We start from the raw sequence: 16,313 nt of genomic DNA on the forward strand, positions 1-16,313 counted from the left end.
ACAGGTCGCGGGATTCAATCCCGACTGCGACGGCTGCATTTCCGTTGGAGGTGGAAATGCTGTAGGCCCGCGTGCTCAGATTTGGTTGCACGCTAAAGAACCCCAGGTGGTCAAAATCTCCAGAGCCCTCCACTACGGCGTCTCTCATATTCATATGGTGGTTTTGAGACGTTAAACCCCACATATGAAAGAATGAATGAATCAATCGATTAATCAACCAATCAAAGAATCGACAAAATGCTATACAGTGCAGACGTTTTCTTTAAGGAGGTAGTACGCATGCGCACTAATTCTGTCACTGTCCGAAGCCGAAGAGTCAGTTGATTCACAGAAGCGACAGGCCTTTATTCTTTTGGACACCAACCCTGGCGCATTTCGAACGGATTGCTGGGCTTTCCGCCAACTACGAAACAAAAAATGATGCACGTACATGCAATGACACTCAGACTGCACGGCGCCGGCGCTCAATTGTTCATGCACAAGTAAGAGCGCTTGACGAGGGTGGCAACGGTCTCGCAAGTCATAGTATAAACTACACTCGCTCTCTATGAAGAAAACCGTTTCTTTTGTCTCGAGAGGCACGCAGTGTCAAAAGAAAACCGAGAAAGAATTATTAAAAGAAAAAAAACACGATTTGTCCCACTGCCAGACTTCTCACGAGGAACAATAGCAGAATCAAGACTAGTTTAGGCCTTGAATTCTTATTTTAAGCAGAAGCCTTCCACTGCAGCACTCTTGAACAAGAATAGGCCGTGGCCAAAACGATTCTGTTATCTCTGAGAGCAAAAAGAAGTATGGCACAAAGGGCACCGAAGCGTATAAAAATAACAAAAAAGCAGAAAAAGAAAGAGTTTGTGATTTGCTGCATAGAACACTCGTGCGGGCCTTTCTTTTTCTTCCGGCACCGATCTGCAAGTCAATGCCATCCACTGACGTGCAGCACGCCCACACAATAAGCTGTATGATAGGAAGATTGAAGAAAATGCCTGGATAGACGAGGCGTCGGAAAAAGTCCGCTGCCACAGGAATCCCGCGGGTCTCATTTGAGAGAGATAAACGCGGTTATTTCTCATTTGTCGGGGCAGCAATAATAAAAGCATTTCAGAGGTAAAGAAGTATTTATTCGTATTTGTTTAGACAAGCGTATAATTTTGGCTAAATATCTAAGTATGAGTCTGGCGCACGTGGCCATTGCTGTCATAATAACCGTAAAGAAGTGTTTGAGATTGCGGCCCGGGTATTCTCAAGTGGTTGTGGAGATTAACGATCACAGTCGTGGAAGGTCGATTAGAAAATTACAAAAAAACCTGCATGCAAGAACCTCGCGACATTCTTTTCTCTCGATAAGAAGAAAAAGAGCTGTTTCTTGCACATCCTCAATTACCACGTTATCACTGTTTAGAAAGCAACACGTGAAGTCTCTTAAGAGATCATTCTACTTTCACTAGAGTGCCGTGAGACTCAAAGAAGAGTTACCATAACTTATTAAGAAGAGTCATAAGGGTGTTACGCCAGGACTCCCCGAAAGGAGTAGCATGCGGACCTAAGTCTTCTTGTCAGTCAAGCAGAATTTAATTTTTTCCGCTGTGATAGAAAAGATCGAAGAGGCGGTGGTGTGCTCATTGCAATTTGTAAAAAATTCGTTGCTCTACGCATTATCATTAATTCATTTCTTGAATGCGTTTTTGTTTCTTTGAGGCTTGTTTCTACCGATTTAATTATTGGCGTTTTTTATCGCCCTCCTGACATGAATTCAACGTTCTAAAGTGAATTTAATTGGGTTGTTGTTGAAGTATGCACGCGGTTTCCCAATGCGGTTCTTGTCTTTTTCGGTGACTTCAACTATCCAAATATTGAATGGTCTACGCTATCTGTTTCATCCACCGACACCCAGGCACAGGAATTTCTAAATTCTTGTCTCGACTTTTCGTTGTGCCAGTTTATCGAAAAACCGACACGTTGCTCGACCACATTTGCAAACATTCTTGATTTACTCTCAACTTCTCATTCCGATCTTTTCACTGATATAGGCCATCTTGATGGTCTTTCTGATTATGACATAATCACGGGAAACTAATATGTTCACTCAACGAAAGAAGAGTTACCAACAAGCATATAAGGTGTTACAACCTGCCAGCTTTGATGAAATTAGTGCCAAATTGTCCAGTTTCACTGGAGAGTTTTTAAATACCCATTTGTCGCGTTCAGTAAAAGATAACTGGAACCTTTTTAAAAATGCTCTTTCAAATTTAATTGATCAATATATACCAGTTATTACCATAAAAACAAGCAACGTCGCTCCGTGGTTCAATAATCAACTGCGTCGACTTAATAATAAAAAAAGCGACTGTTCAGAGTAGCGGACAAAAACAGACTATCAGATTCATGGTGTCGTTATAAAACATGTGACAAGTTATACCAACGCCTTTTAAAAACTACTCGTCGTCGTTTCTTCAGCCATGATTTGTCATCAATGCTAAAAATTAACCCTAGCCGCTTTTGGCACACGATAAATCCTAGTAACCAACCTGATGTAAATCTCGTTAATACTGATGGAAGCCCTGTTCCGGAATCCGAATGCGCTCAGTTATTAAATGATACATTCTTATCAGTCTTTACTCTTGAGGATACTACTTCATGCCCTAACATGGATGTAGTTGCCGGTATTAATATGTCGGAAATAATAATTGACGAAGCTGGTATCATATCTTTGCTCGAAAAGTTGAAAACTTCGTCTGCATCCGATCATAATGGCTTCAATAACAAAATACTGAAAAATATTTCCGCAGGTATCTATCGCTTTTTGGCAGCAATCTTTTCTCTATCGTTATCATCAGGCACCATTCCTCACGACTGGCGAATAGCAAAAGTAGTGCCGCTATTTAAATCTGGTGATCGCTCATCCCCGCTTAATTACAGACCCATATCTTTCACTAGTACCATATGTAAACTTTTGGAACACATTATACACTACCAGGTAATCTCCTATTTAGAGGAACACAATATCATCTTTAAATACCAGCATGGTTTTCGCAAGGGCTATTCATGCGAAACTCAACTCGCGGGATTTACCCATGACTTGCACTCATCATTGGACGCCGGCATCCAAACTGACGCTATATTCCTTGATTTTTCAAAAGCATTTGATCGTGCCCCTCACCATCGGCTCTTACTAAAACTTAGGCAGCTTAATATTCACCCACTTGTTATCGCCTGGTTACAAGCCTTTCTTTCCAGTAGAAAACAATTCACGTCTGTCAATAACTTTAACTCTCCTTTTGTTGAAGTCTCATCTGGAGTTCCCCAAGGAAGTGTGATTGGTCCCTTGCTTTTCCTTATTTATATTAATGACTTACCCTCCTCAGTCAATTCTAAAGTTAGGCTTTTCGCTGACGATTGTGTCATTTACCGTACCATTTCATCTGAAACTGATCGACAATCTCTACAATCTGATCTTGTCTCTTTAACTTCGTCGTGCACAGCATGGCAAATGACACTAAATCCTTCAAACACTAAGCTAATGTGTTTTACTAAAAAAGCGTCCCGTATTCCAACGTCTTACTTACTAAATAACACTTCAGTGGAGCTTACGACTTCTTATATATACCTTGGGGTTAACATTCAGTCTGACCTGTCATGGCATCACCACATTAACGTCACCCTTGCTTCAGCAAATCACTCACTCGGGTTCCTTAAACGTAATTTGAAACACACCCCCTCGCACTTGCGTAAACTGGCTTATATCACCCTAATCCGTCCTAAAATAGAATATGCCTCAGCCATTTGGGATCCCGATCAAGACTACATTATTGAAAACATCGAAGCCCTGCAGAATCGTGTTGTACGTTTTATTTTTTCTGATTATCCACGTCACACCAGCGTCACTTCATTGAAACTTCGTGCCGAACTGGAACTCTTATCACGTCGCCGTAAAATTGCTCGCTTATCACTATACTTCATAAGCTCTACCATCACACATCACTTCACGAGGATTTCTTTAGGCCACCCCCTGCCATCTTTCCGCGCCGCGATCATCCCTTTAAAATCGAACGCTTCCCTTGTCGCACTTTTCATTAAGCTAAATCCTTCATACCGCGCACAATAACCGAGTGGAATGACTTACCTTCAAACATTGCAACCGTCACCGATATCACTGAATTTCCGAACCTACTAAACATGAGTGCAAGCGTGTGAACCTTTTGCGGCATTCCCCCCTCTTTTTTCTTTTTTCTGCAAACCGTGTTTTTGTAGAAACTGCGTATGTTCATGGTTCGTGTTATTTATTGCTGTGTTTGCCTAATTCAGTTATTCACACGTGTTTTTGGTCATGTTTCCATTCCTTTATGCTTAATGGCGCGTGTGTTTGTAGTAAGCTAGATTGCGTTTTATTGTACTCTTGTGACTCTATTTCCTTCTTTGTGTAGTTCAATTTTAATATATTTTTTTTAGTTTATTATTGTTTGACTCATATTATCTCTTCTGATTATTTAAGATTGTGCGGTAAAAATATTGACCTTATATTTATTCTAATGTATTTAGTAGCTGTATGGTACCCCGCCGCGGTGGTCTAGTGGCTAAGGTACTCGGCTGCTGACCCGCAGGGCGCGGGTGCGAATCCCGGCTGCGGCGGCTGCATTTCCGATGGAGGCGGAAATGTTGTAGGCCCGTGTGCTCAGATTTGGGTGCACGTTAAAGAACCCCAGGTGGTCTAAATTTCCGGAGCCCTCCACTACGGCGTCTCTCATAATCATATAGTGGTTTTGGGACGTTAAACCAATGGATCAGTAGCTGTATGAGTCAGAGTCAGAGTCAGAAATGATTTTATTATGACATCAGGAGCATTACAAATTGTTAGTATACAGAAGGAGGTCCCATAGTCAAAGACTGAATCGGGACCTCCTACAGTAATGAATACAGAGAAAATTATATTGAAATAGCAAACAGCAGTACAAAAAGAAGCAAAAAATACAATGCAAGCTGAAAGAAGGACAAATTAAAAATACAAAAAAAAAAAAGAAGAAAGAAAGAAGACAGAAGCCATAAGGAGACAACATACAAAATAAGAATAAATCAATTCTCCTATATGAAGAAAAAATTGCAAAATCAGTCAACACAATAAGGAAAGGTAATGCAGTGCCTCTAAAATTTTTACGAAAATTCCCAATGAGGTCAAGATAAAAAAATAAGGTAGTTAGGCACTTCTATACATCTTTCAGGACAATTCAGTTAAAAAAAAAAAAAAAAAAAAGCATTGAAATACATAATGAACAGAAGATCAATGTCACATCTGTATCAGCAATGAATGGTGATGAAACGATGTTTACACCTATGTTCTGAGATGATATGAATAGGAAGGAGATTAACGAAAGTGACGAAGACTACCCGGATCATGATTGTGATGAGAGGAACGTCTTCAGTTCTTTTTTGAATTTGCCAATGGATTGCGATGTTTTGATTGCAGGAGGTATAGTATTCCAGAAATGGATTCCATTGAAGTAAATTGTTTGTTTCCCATAATTATTCTGAACCCTTGGTAAGATTAAATTCCGATTGTGGGCAAACCTAGTCAGGTTAGTATTTACTAGATTAGATGGAGGGATAATGGACACAGGAAGCAGATTGTTGATTTGCTTGTACAGTAATATTCCTAGTTTGTATTTGAATGTATCACAGACCGTAAGGATGTTGTTGGCTTGTAGGAGTGCTATAGCATTACAGCGATGGTGACTATGGGTAAGTATTCTAATAGATTGATTTTGCATAGTTTGGAGGAAAACAAGATGACTACTGTAAGTATTGCCCCAGGATGTGATACAGTAATTAAGATGAGAATGAATAAAAGCGTAGTACAATGAAAGTAATGTAGGTTGGGAAAATATATCACGGGCTTTAAGCAGAACACGTATGCCGTAAGCCATTTTTCGTCGTAGGAGAGCAATGTGCGAAAGAAATTTCAAGTTGCGGTCAAGTTGTATTCCCAAGAAAGTGGCCTCCTCATCAGCTTCAATTGCAAATTGATTTATAAATATTGGCGGGATATGATTATGTTCACGTTGGTGAGAGTGAAAAACAACGAACTTAGTTTTGGTGGGATTGATTTGAAGCTTATTATGGAAACACCAAGCAGTCAAGCTTGAAAGATCATTATTTAATTTCTGTGTCAGAGATCGGAGGCATTTATCAGTGTTAATAATTGTTGTGTCATCTGCGTAAAGTAAGGACTCTGAAGTGGTAAGCGAAGTTGGTAGGTCATTGATATAGATTATGAAGAGAAGTGGGCCGAGGATAGAACCTTGAGGGACTCCAATATTTGTTACCTTCGGTGTAGATTGAAAACCTGACAGACTTACAACTTGACTTCTATTGAGTAGGTAATTTTTTATTAACATTAGTGCAGGACCAGTTACGCCAATGGCTTCAAGCTTCAAGAAAAGAATGTAGTGGTTGATAGTGTCGAATGCTTTGGTAAAATCAATGAAAACAGAACCTGCATATAAGCCCCTATCTATTGCTCTCTTTAGCTTTTCGGTTAAAGATAACAGAGCGAGTTCAGTAGAATAGTCTTGACGAAAACCAAATTGCGAAAGTGAAAGAACCTGAAATTTATGGAGGTATTTGGTCAGGCGATTTTCGAGCAATTTTTCGAATACTTTACTAAAGAAAGGTATGATGCAAATGGGTCGATAATTAAATATTTGTGTACGGTCCCCTTTTTTAAGCACAGGAACAACTTTACCACTTTTCAATTCTACAGGGAAAATACCAGTTTTGAAAGCTAAGTTAATTATGGATGATAAAATATCAGAAACAGCATGTGCAATTATTTTTACGTTTGTTGGGGAAATACCATCAGGGCCAGCACTTGTTGTGTTCAGGTTTCGAATGACATCATGTACTTCCTGACATGTGGTAGGAAATAAGAAGAATGATTGTGGCAGACGAGAAAGGGGAAGCTGATAATCAGCATCAGGGATGACGTCAGTGTTAAAGAAGTAGTCACTGAAAGCTTCAGCAATCTCTAACGGGCTATCATACTTAACATTTTTATAATTAATGGTGGTGATGCTAGAGAGACAGCCTTTCCTGTTCAAAAAAGAGTTGACAATTTCCCACTTTTTCTTTATGTTTGAACCAGCTTCATTAACCTTTCGTTCATAATATTGTTTTTTAGCATTTTTCAGTTGTAATGTAAGGGTGTTGCAAAGTCTTTTGTAACGTGCAAGCAGGTTTATATTAAAAGGTTTTCGTTTTGTTTTTCTATAAAGGTTCTCTTTGGCTCTTAGCTGCTTCAATAACTTTTCAGTAATCCAAGGGTTCTGAGGACTGGCGTAAACTTTTTTACATTTATAAACCTGAGTATGGCGCTGAATATAGGACAATAATATGGATGAAAATTCTGTGAAGGCCATTTGTGGATCATCTAAGCGTATTAGTGAGGACCAGTCAGTGGACATAACATCGTGAATGAACGATTCCCTGTCTAGAAGTTGCCTAATGAAAGATATGCTAGTTGGCGTAGCATGGCAGTTGAAGCGCACGAAAATCGGGTAATGGTCACTGATGTCGACCTTAAGAACCCCTGCATCCGGTACTACAGATAAGTTAGAGAGTGCATGATCGATCAGGGTACATCCGTTATTGATGCAGCGTGTGGGAATGGATATTAAACATTCGTAGCCAAAACTCTGGTAAACACTGGAGTAATTCAAAGAACTAGGAGAAGAAAGGTCAAGCAAATTAATATTAAAGTCACCCATGATCACTACATTTGCGTGATTGAGAGCCAATGTGTGCATTACGTTTTGGAGGGCGTCACAGAAATTTTTCACTGATGAAGATGGGGATCGATAAATGCACCCAAAGATGAAACTCTTGTTGTCAAGTTTAAGAAAATCGTAGTTAAGTTGAACCCAAACACTTTCGCAATCAAGGACATCTAACTCTATATCGTATCGTCGATTATAGTGTACGTTCGACTTGATATAAACTGCAACGCCACCATGATTGTTGTTTGCTCTATGCGAATATTCAGACTTATACGAAGGAAGATCAAATAGATTTTTGTCGTCATCGCTAAGCCAGGTTTCAGAGATACCGATAAGTGAAAAAGGGTTGTCAAGAGCGGATAAAAGAAGTTGTATATCGTCGAAATGCTTCCGGATGCTTCTTGCATTAATATGAATCGCTGAGTGGAACGTAGGCGAAAGAAACCTATTAAGATTGTCTGTAGAAAAATAAGCAGCCATAGGTGAATCGACCTAAGTGAAACAAAGGAGTAAATCAGAATTTATAGTGAATTTCTAACAGATTTTGGATAGGTCGGCTTCACAAGTGATGCGGAGCACCTTACTCTCTGTAGTCCGTCTGGCCTTTATCTGACAGTTGTCTGTCCACAAGAACTTCCAGTTGTTGGACTTCTTTAGAGCTAGTGCCTGAGAAAATAGCGCCTTATTTTCGGGGGTGAGGTGATCGTTAATGTAGATTGGTTTGTTGGTGACTCCGGATAATTCAATATCATTCAGGTGCAATTTGGCCTTCCGAGCCTTGCTTAGGAATTCTGATTTCTTCGTACGAGAGTTGAAGCGGGCTAGCAAATTCTTTGCGCCAGCTTTCACGGTCGAGACACGGTGAACAACGTCGAGATCAGTGGGTGCCAGTTTACAATCAATCTTATCACCTATAGCTTGCATAATCGCAACGCAGTTTTCACCTCCTGTCACCGGGATTCCCTTGATCTCGACGTTATTAATCCTGGAATATTGCTCCATTTGTGAGACTTTTAGAGATAATGCCGCATTTTGTGCTTTTAACGCCTTGTTCTCAGCAATCAGAGAGGCGTTGTCTCTCTGCAAACTTTCTACGACACCATTCACGTACTCGGCAGTAGCTACCAGCTCACCTATTTGTTTATTGATGTCAGCGAAGTTCACACCTGATAGCTGTGCTTTGACGATGAACTTGTTAAAGATGGCATCGACCAAATCATCAGGACATTCGTTCAGTCTAGCCTCAAGATCAAGAATTTTTTTGCTCAGCTCGGCAGTAGTAGGCATTGCCCAAAATCGAGCAAGGCAGTACAGATATGTGCAACACGATTAGACGCAGAAAATGATAAGCGAAAATTATGGCAGCGACGACAGTACAACGGTAGTGCAAACGCAAGGAAAGCGGGTTATTATTACTAACCTGCGTAGTGGAAAATCGTGCGTAAGTACAAGAGCGATGCTTCGTTGCACTGTCGCCGTTGCCAATGGTGTCCAACCGTGAGCCTCGGCTTCTTTATATGACGATGGCAGCCGATGTGAAGCCCTCTAGCGGAGCACCAGTGTAAGTATCTCCGCAATGCGAAGACAGATTGATGACCGCCGTTCCACACGTGTCGTCAGAGACAGCGCAGCAGGCTTGCTTCCACGATAAAGCGGCTGATGTCCACGGATCCTTGTCGGATGCGTTGAAGCTCGGATAACTGCGTAGTGGAAAATCGTGCGTAAGTACAAGAGCGATGCTTCGTTGCACTGTCGCCGTTGCCAATGGTGTCCAACCGTGAGCCTCGGCTTCTTTATATGACGATGGCAGCCGATGTGAAGCCCTCTAGCGGAGCACCAGTGTAAGTATCTCCGCAATGCGAAGACAGATTGATGACCGCCGTTCCACACGTGTCGTCAGAGACAGCGCAGCAGGCTTGCTTCCACGATAAAGCGGCTGATGTCCACGGATCCTTGTCGGATGCGTTGAAGCTCGGATAACTGCGTAGTGGAAAATCGTGCGTAAGTACAAGAGCGATGCTTCGTTGCACTGTCGCCGTTGCCAATGGTGTCCAACCGTGAGCCTCGGCTTCTTTATATGACGATGGCAGCCGATGTGAAGCCCTCTAGCGGAGCACCAGTGTAAGTATCTCCGCAATGCGAAGACAGATTGATGACCGCCGTTCCACACGTGTCGTCAGAGACAGCGCAGCAGGCTTGCTTCCACGATAAAGCGGCTGATGTCCACGGATCCTTGTCGGATGCGTTGAAGCTCGGATAACTGCGTAGTGGAAAATCGTGCGTAAGTACAAGAGCGATGCTTCGTTGCACTGTCGCCGTTGCCAATGGTGTTTAGTTTGCGTGTTTTCTGGTTCTATTAATCATTTCATGTACCTGTATGTGTTATAGCCCCCCCCCCTATGTAATACCCTCCTGTGAGAGGGCCCTTAGGGGTATTCTGAATAAAAAAAATAAAAAGTACATTCTTGCCCTAGAATGTACTCCGTACAAGTTGGAATGTACTCTGTGCAAGTTGAGAGTTGAGCCTACTTCATACGCTCAACTTCCAACTCTATCACCCTCCCCAATCAAACTGGCACCCTGCTACGTGTGTGACCATATGTATACTATCAGTGCAGCGGGGATATTCTGCTTGGCTGAGCAGACACTACGAGAAAGTCGTCACTAAGCTGCAAAAACGAGGCAGTGCCGCTTTGTCTAGCGGTGATAATATTTCGCCAACGCTGAAAAAAAAAGAGACCGTAGTTCTTATAATGTGATAAGGCTTTCGCTATCCTACGACGTGACAGCAATATAAACTGTGCTGAACTGCATCTGCGCACTTTGGGGCGTGATCAGCAAGTGTCATGAAGAAACTGGGTATACTTGACAGCGGCTTGACGTCACCAACTTGAATAGACAGCATGTTTAGTTTTTGTTCAAAGCGCGTTATTTTTTCTGTTGTCAGTGGCAGCTCTTTACCTCAATGCAAAAATAATCATTGCTGGTGTTTAACGCTCCAAAACTACAGTGCGATCATCAGAGATGTCGTTGTGGAAGGCTCCGGAAATTTCGAACATCCACAGGGAACAAGCATTTGAATACCGACAGCACAAACAAACTTCTACCCGAACCCTGTGCACCTCCACAGGAGCTATCTACACCTATACCCGGACAATAGATGCAAACTATCCGCAACAAAAAGAGAGTCTTGAAAAACATATGCTGCGCGAATGTTGCAACTTATCAACATGTTCTCTCTGAAGCCCACCAAGAGCGGTGGTGGCTAGCGCTGTTCAGCTCGGAAATTCAAGACCAAACATGGGCTATGCCCTGCCACGGTGGTCTAGTGGTTAAGGTACTCGGCTGCTGACCCGCACGTCGCGGGATCAAATCCCGGCTGTGGCGGCTGCATTTCCGATGGAGGCGGAAATGTTGTAGGCCCGTGTGCTCAGATTTGTGTGCTCGTTAAAGAACCCCAGGTGGTCGAAATTTCCGGAGCCCTCCACTACGGCGTCTCTCATAATCATATGGTGGTTTTGGGACGTTAAACCTCACATATCAATAAATCAATCAATCAATCAATCAATCAATCAGTAAAGCGTTTGAAGGACAGGGATGCAGGAAGAGCACAAGACGAGCGCTTGTGTCGCGTTCTTGCTGTGTCCCAGTCCTAAAAAGGCTTTACTGTTACTAATATCTGCAGCCAGATCTTTACCTTAGGAATCACAACCGAAAACCTTATTACGTTATTTCTTTTAGGAGATGACGCATTTTTATTTCGATACTGGACCTAATGAGTAGTTGTGTGCACAGACGGTAAGGTAAAAGTATCGTTACTGGTACCTCAAACGAAGTTTTAATGCTCAGGCTCTGCTACATCTGCACTATGAGCGAACCGGACGTACCGTGGAAGGGCAACCTCTCGTTTTGCCGTTGCTGCTTTTCTTTACTCTCTCCCTTCTTGCGTCGCTATTTGAGCCTACTTCTCGCCTTCCTTCGCACCTCATAAACGTAACCGACGTTCACTTAGCTCTCCGCTCACGTTGCCGGTGCCTCCACGTGCTCATAACGTCAGCTCTTGCGGTCACAAAGAGGAAGACCCCCTGCAGCCGCCTGCCTGTCTGCCCTTACCCGCATAGCTCTCATGGTTCGTGATACCAACAACATACCCCTCCCTCCCCCTTCCGCCACTATATGGAATACGTGGCCACACAAGCGTGGTTTCCTGGAGCTGCACATCGAGCAAGATTGCAGATGTTTATTGTTTGCAGCACTCTACTGTTTTTCTTACGAACACACCCTGCACTTCCAGCCGTTCTATAACCTTTCCCCGAAGTGACAACATAACAACGCCACCTTTGATGCCACTACACCGCAGTTGCTACCATCATAGAGCGTACACGCCAAACTAGCTGCAATCTCTCAGCATTCAACACTGTTTCTTCCCCATAGTGTAGCCGACCGATATTTGAGGAGGCCCGAAAAAGGCAGTCAATTACAGCGTGGCCCTCCCTCACGCTCCCTTTCTTTGGGATACGACTTTTTTTTATCTGTTAGACAGGAACACGCGTTCACTGTAGCGTAGCGATAAGGCCGGTCGCGTCAGTAGCACTGCGGCGCAACCACTTAGTTGATCCTCTGCCCCGCAAGCTTTGCTTTTCTAGTTTGTGTACCTTCGGAGGCCAGAAAGAGTTTGCTGGAACCGTGAAGCTGTGATTACAGTGTGTAACGCTGGAGATTACGTTTCTTTTTGGGCCTTGTAATTCAAAAATTGTGCGGATAGCAAGGACGTCATCGTCGATTGTTAGCCATCGATTTCGAACAGCTGCTTTCCCTTCATTCCAAGCAGGGCTACATTGCCGATATGGCATTCACTTTAACAAAGAACCGAATACAAAAAAAAATCGCTAAACTCAGTTGAGCAGGTGAGAATGTGTGTGCTTTTTTTCTTTCGTTGCTTCTTTGTTGTTTTTTTTGTACAGCAGTAAATTGGCTTTCGCGCAAATAGCTATTCTGTATGGATGCTATGTTGCTGCCTGTGTGCTTCGCAAACTAAACAATGAAATTTTAATATCTATCTCTTAAATGTGACTGTATTCTTCAACCACAACGTGGAGTAGCCCGGCATGTTATCAGCCGATGCGAGCAGCGATGTAGTTTGACCACAGACACAACCCGTTGCGCGCTACCGCCTTAATCTGTGGTGCTGCATAACATATATGTGGTGTAAGAGAACTCGAGGAAAGCAACCGTACATCAAACGCAGAAACAGAAGTTCACAGGCGTGTAGAAAAACGTCATAACAGGCAGGCAGTTCTATAGTAAAATAAATTGGGTGCTTCGCCTGTATCAGGCCTGTAATAAGGAGGAATGCCCCAGAGAACCCCCCCCCCTTCTCGCGAAATTCGCATGATAGAGGGTGTGGGTGTGTTACCGAAAACAAATAATAAAAATAGGTGTTTTTAATGCATTGAACAAGTGCCTATCCTCTCCCGAAAAATATCCCTAGCAACGGACCTTGTCTGTAGTCACGCTAACGCTAAGCTAAATAAATACTACGCTGCAAATATTGGAATATGTAGTCTTAAAACATTTGACTAACAGTTGCTTAGACCAGTCTTCACCAACCAGCATTCACTTTATCTCTGATTACCTAAAAAAAGTGTAACCTTAACGTGTTTTATAGGCAGAGAGCTAGGGCTGGTATCCATAAACCAACCTTACAGTCAACTTTTGTACTACATTTGGAGTCTTTAACATGCGCTACGGGTGACAGAACGATACAGGAGAGAGCATAGCCGTAGTAATAATGCAGCCTCTCGTTTTTTAATGTTCCTATTCAAAAATGAGCCTTGCATCTTATTTTTCTTGTCGTTTCAGGGCATTTATTGAGCGCCAAGGGCACCAAGATAAGGAAAACATGATATACAGATTAGGTTCAAATGAAAATGCGTGTCTACAGGGAAAACAATTTCGCAGATGACGCCCACAATTTTATCGCACCTATGTAGCGCAGCCTGAAATAAACTTGAGGAAAGTTATCCGATATAACTGGACGTACAGAAACCATTATCGAGGTCGTATCTAACAAGCTAAGAAATTTCCTCGATACTGTGCGCATTAGCAGCAAAAAATAGCCGTACAAGAATACATTGTAGTAGGGCTGGCGTGCCTATATGTAAATGTTCGAGGGTTTTACGAGCCATACCTGCGATATAATTATGAGGCCTACTACAGAGAAGGGCTTCAGCAATTTAGACTATTTTTTCACGTGCGCTGATAATTTAGAGTACACGGGCCTCCACCATTTGGCCACTTTCGAAATACGATCGCAGAGACCAAACCCTTGATCTTCGGTTCAGTAGCCGAGCGGCACCTGTGTGTTCAAGTGTGACATTTCATTTACTCAATTACTTTCGTGTATTTTACGCACTGGCTGTCACGAATAATGGTTACAAATCAACCCATCACAAATATAACGTTTACAATTGAGAAATACATGCCAATGAACGGGTATAGCCATGTAACTACTAGACTGGCTGTTTTTGCGTCACGGGGATGTGAGAAGAGCGATGCAGTAGTAATAAGAGTTCGATACTCAAGATGGCTTTCCAGTTGTTTGCTGTGCTTCTGAGGGTCATTCTAGCATGCGCGCATAGAAGGATACGCAGAAAGTGCTTAAGAACACGTAGAAAAGAAGCAACGTACTCTCTCTACTACTGCACTGCTCGCAGAGTTACCTCTTCCATTTTGGTGCAACTCCAACACGCCTATGGCCATCAGTATGTACAGCTCTTCCATAGTGGGCAACAAGGAGTTACGTGTTTAAGGCCGACTTACGAGCTGCCGTACCGCAGGGGTGCCTGCGCAAGTAGGCGTTTGGTGTGTAGCGACACCACGGACCCGAGCTAACGGGGGAGTTTCGACTCCCTCCCACGCCTAGCCGTGCGTGGCTTTGCCGTGTCCGAGGAAAAGGGGATCCTGGGGGTTGAGCCGACGCTGGGTGATTGGACCGTTAAGGCCCCCCGGCAGAGGCAACACACCCCTTTGGCCCCGGCTTCACGTAGACGGCACCCCTGAGCTGACCCACCCAGGGGAATCGGCAGTCGCCTTTTCCTATCTCTCTCTCCCTACATCTTCGTCTTTATCTCTTACTATTTATCTGTCCTGTCTTCTACTCTCTTCCGTTTACTTCCAAACTTCCTGGCGGCTAGGGTTAACCCTGTGCAAATAGCCTACCTTGGTCTAGGCGCATTGGGTTATAGTGGCGTTGTACGGCTGGCGTCTGCAGGTTTCAGCATTTGTAAACTTGTAGCATCCCCTCGTTGGGCTCCGTGGTGGGTGGCCGCCAATGCTGCTGAACAACAATAAGGAAGACATGCATGGAGCATTCCCACTACTGTCTGATCGTACCGGCTTAAAGCCGATACGCACCGATGATCTCACCAGAGAAGGATTGGCCACCCTGGTGCAGTATCTGGCCACCCCCTCCCGTAGGCATTCGTCAATTAACTCACGGCCCTCAGTCCCCACCAGCTGCGGAGCAACTGACCACGGCGGCGGTCAGATCTGCAAAGCAGCAGAGGGTGCTAGGAATCTCTGGATACGGACAGGCCACCATTGGAACTTGAACTTAGCAACGTTTAACGTTAGAACGTTATCTAGTGAGGGAAGTCTAGCTGTATTACTCGAGGAGCTAGAAGGCATTAAATGGGATATAATAGGGCTGAGTGAGGTTAGGAGGACAGATGAGGCCTATACTGTGCTACAGAATGGGCACGTCATTTGCTATCGGGGCTTGGCAGACAAAAGAGAACTGGGAGTAGGGTTCCTAATTCACAGAAACATAGCTGGCAACATAGAGGATTACTATAGCATTAATGAAAGGGTGGTAGGCATTGTAATTAAACTGAATAAAAGATACAAAATGAAGGTAGTACAGGCTTACGCGCCTACATCCAGCCATGATGACGCTTCAGTTGAAAGCTTCTATGAAGACGTGGAATCGGCAATGAGTATGGTGAAAACACAGTATACTATAGTAATGGGCGACTTTAATGCAAAGGTAGGGAATAAGCAGGCTGGAGACCAGGCAGTAGGAGATTATGACATCGGCACTAGAAACGCCAGAGGAGAGCTACTAGTAGAATTCGCAGAACGCAATAATCTGCGTATTTTGAATACCTTCTACCGAAAACGAGAAAACCGCAAGTGGACATGGAGGAGCCCTAATGGCGTAAATAAGAACGAAATAGACTTTATAATGACTGCACACCCAGGAGTCGTGCAGGATGTGGAAGTGGTTGGCAAGGTAAGATGCAGTGACCATAGAATGGTACGGGCACGAATCCGCCTAGACTTGAAGAAGGAACGACAGAAACTGATACGCAAGAAGCCAATCAATGAGCTAGCACTGAGAGGGAAAGTACAGGAATTCAGAGTGTCACTGCAGAACAGGTACTCTGCTCTTAGCGAGGAAACCAACCTTAGCGTAGATACAATGAATGATAATCTGACGAGTATCATTACGGAGTGTGCAGTGCAAGTTGGAGGCAGGGTAGCTAG

This window comes from Rhipicephalus microplus, chromosome 1 (genome assembly GCF_043290135.1).
Source record: "Rhipicephalus microplus isolate Deutch F79 chromosome 1, USDA_Rmic, whole genome shotgun sequence".
Taxonomy (NCBI): Eukaryota; Metazoa; Arthropoda; class Arachnida; order Ixodida; family Ixodidae; genus Rhipicephalus; species Rhipicephalus microplus.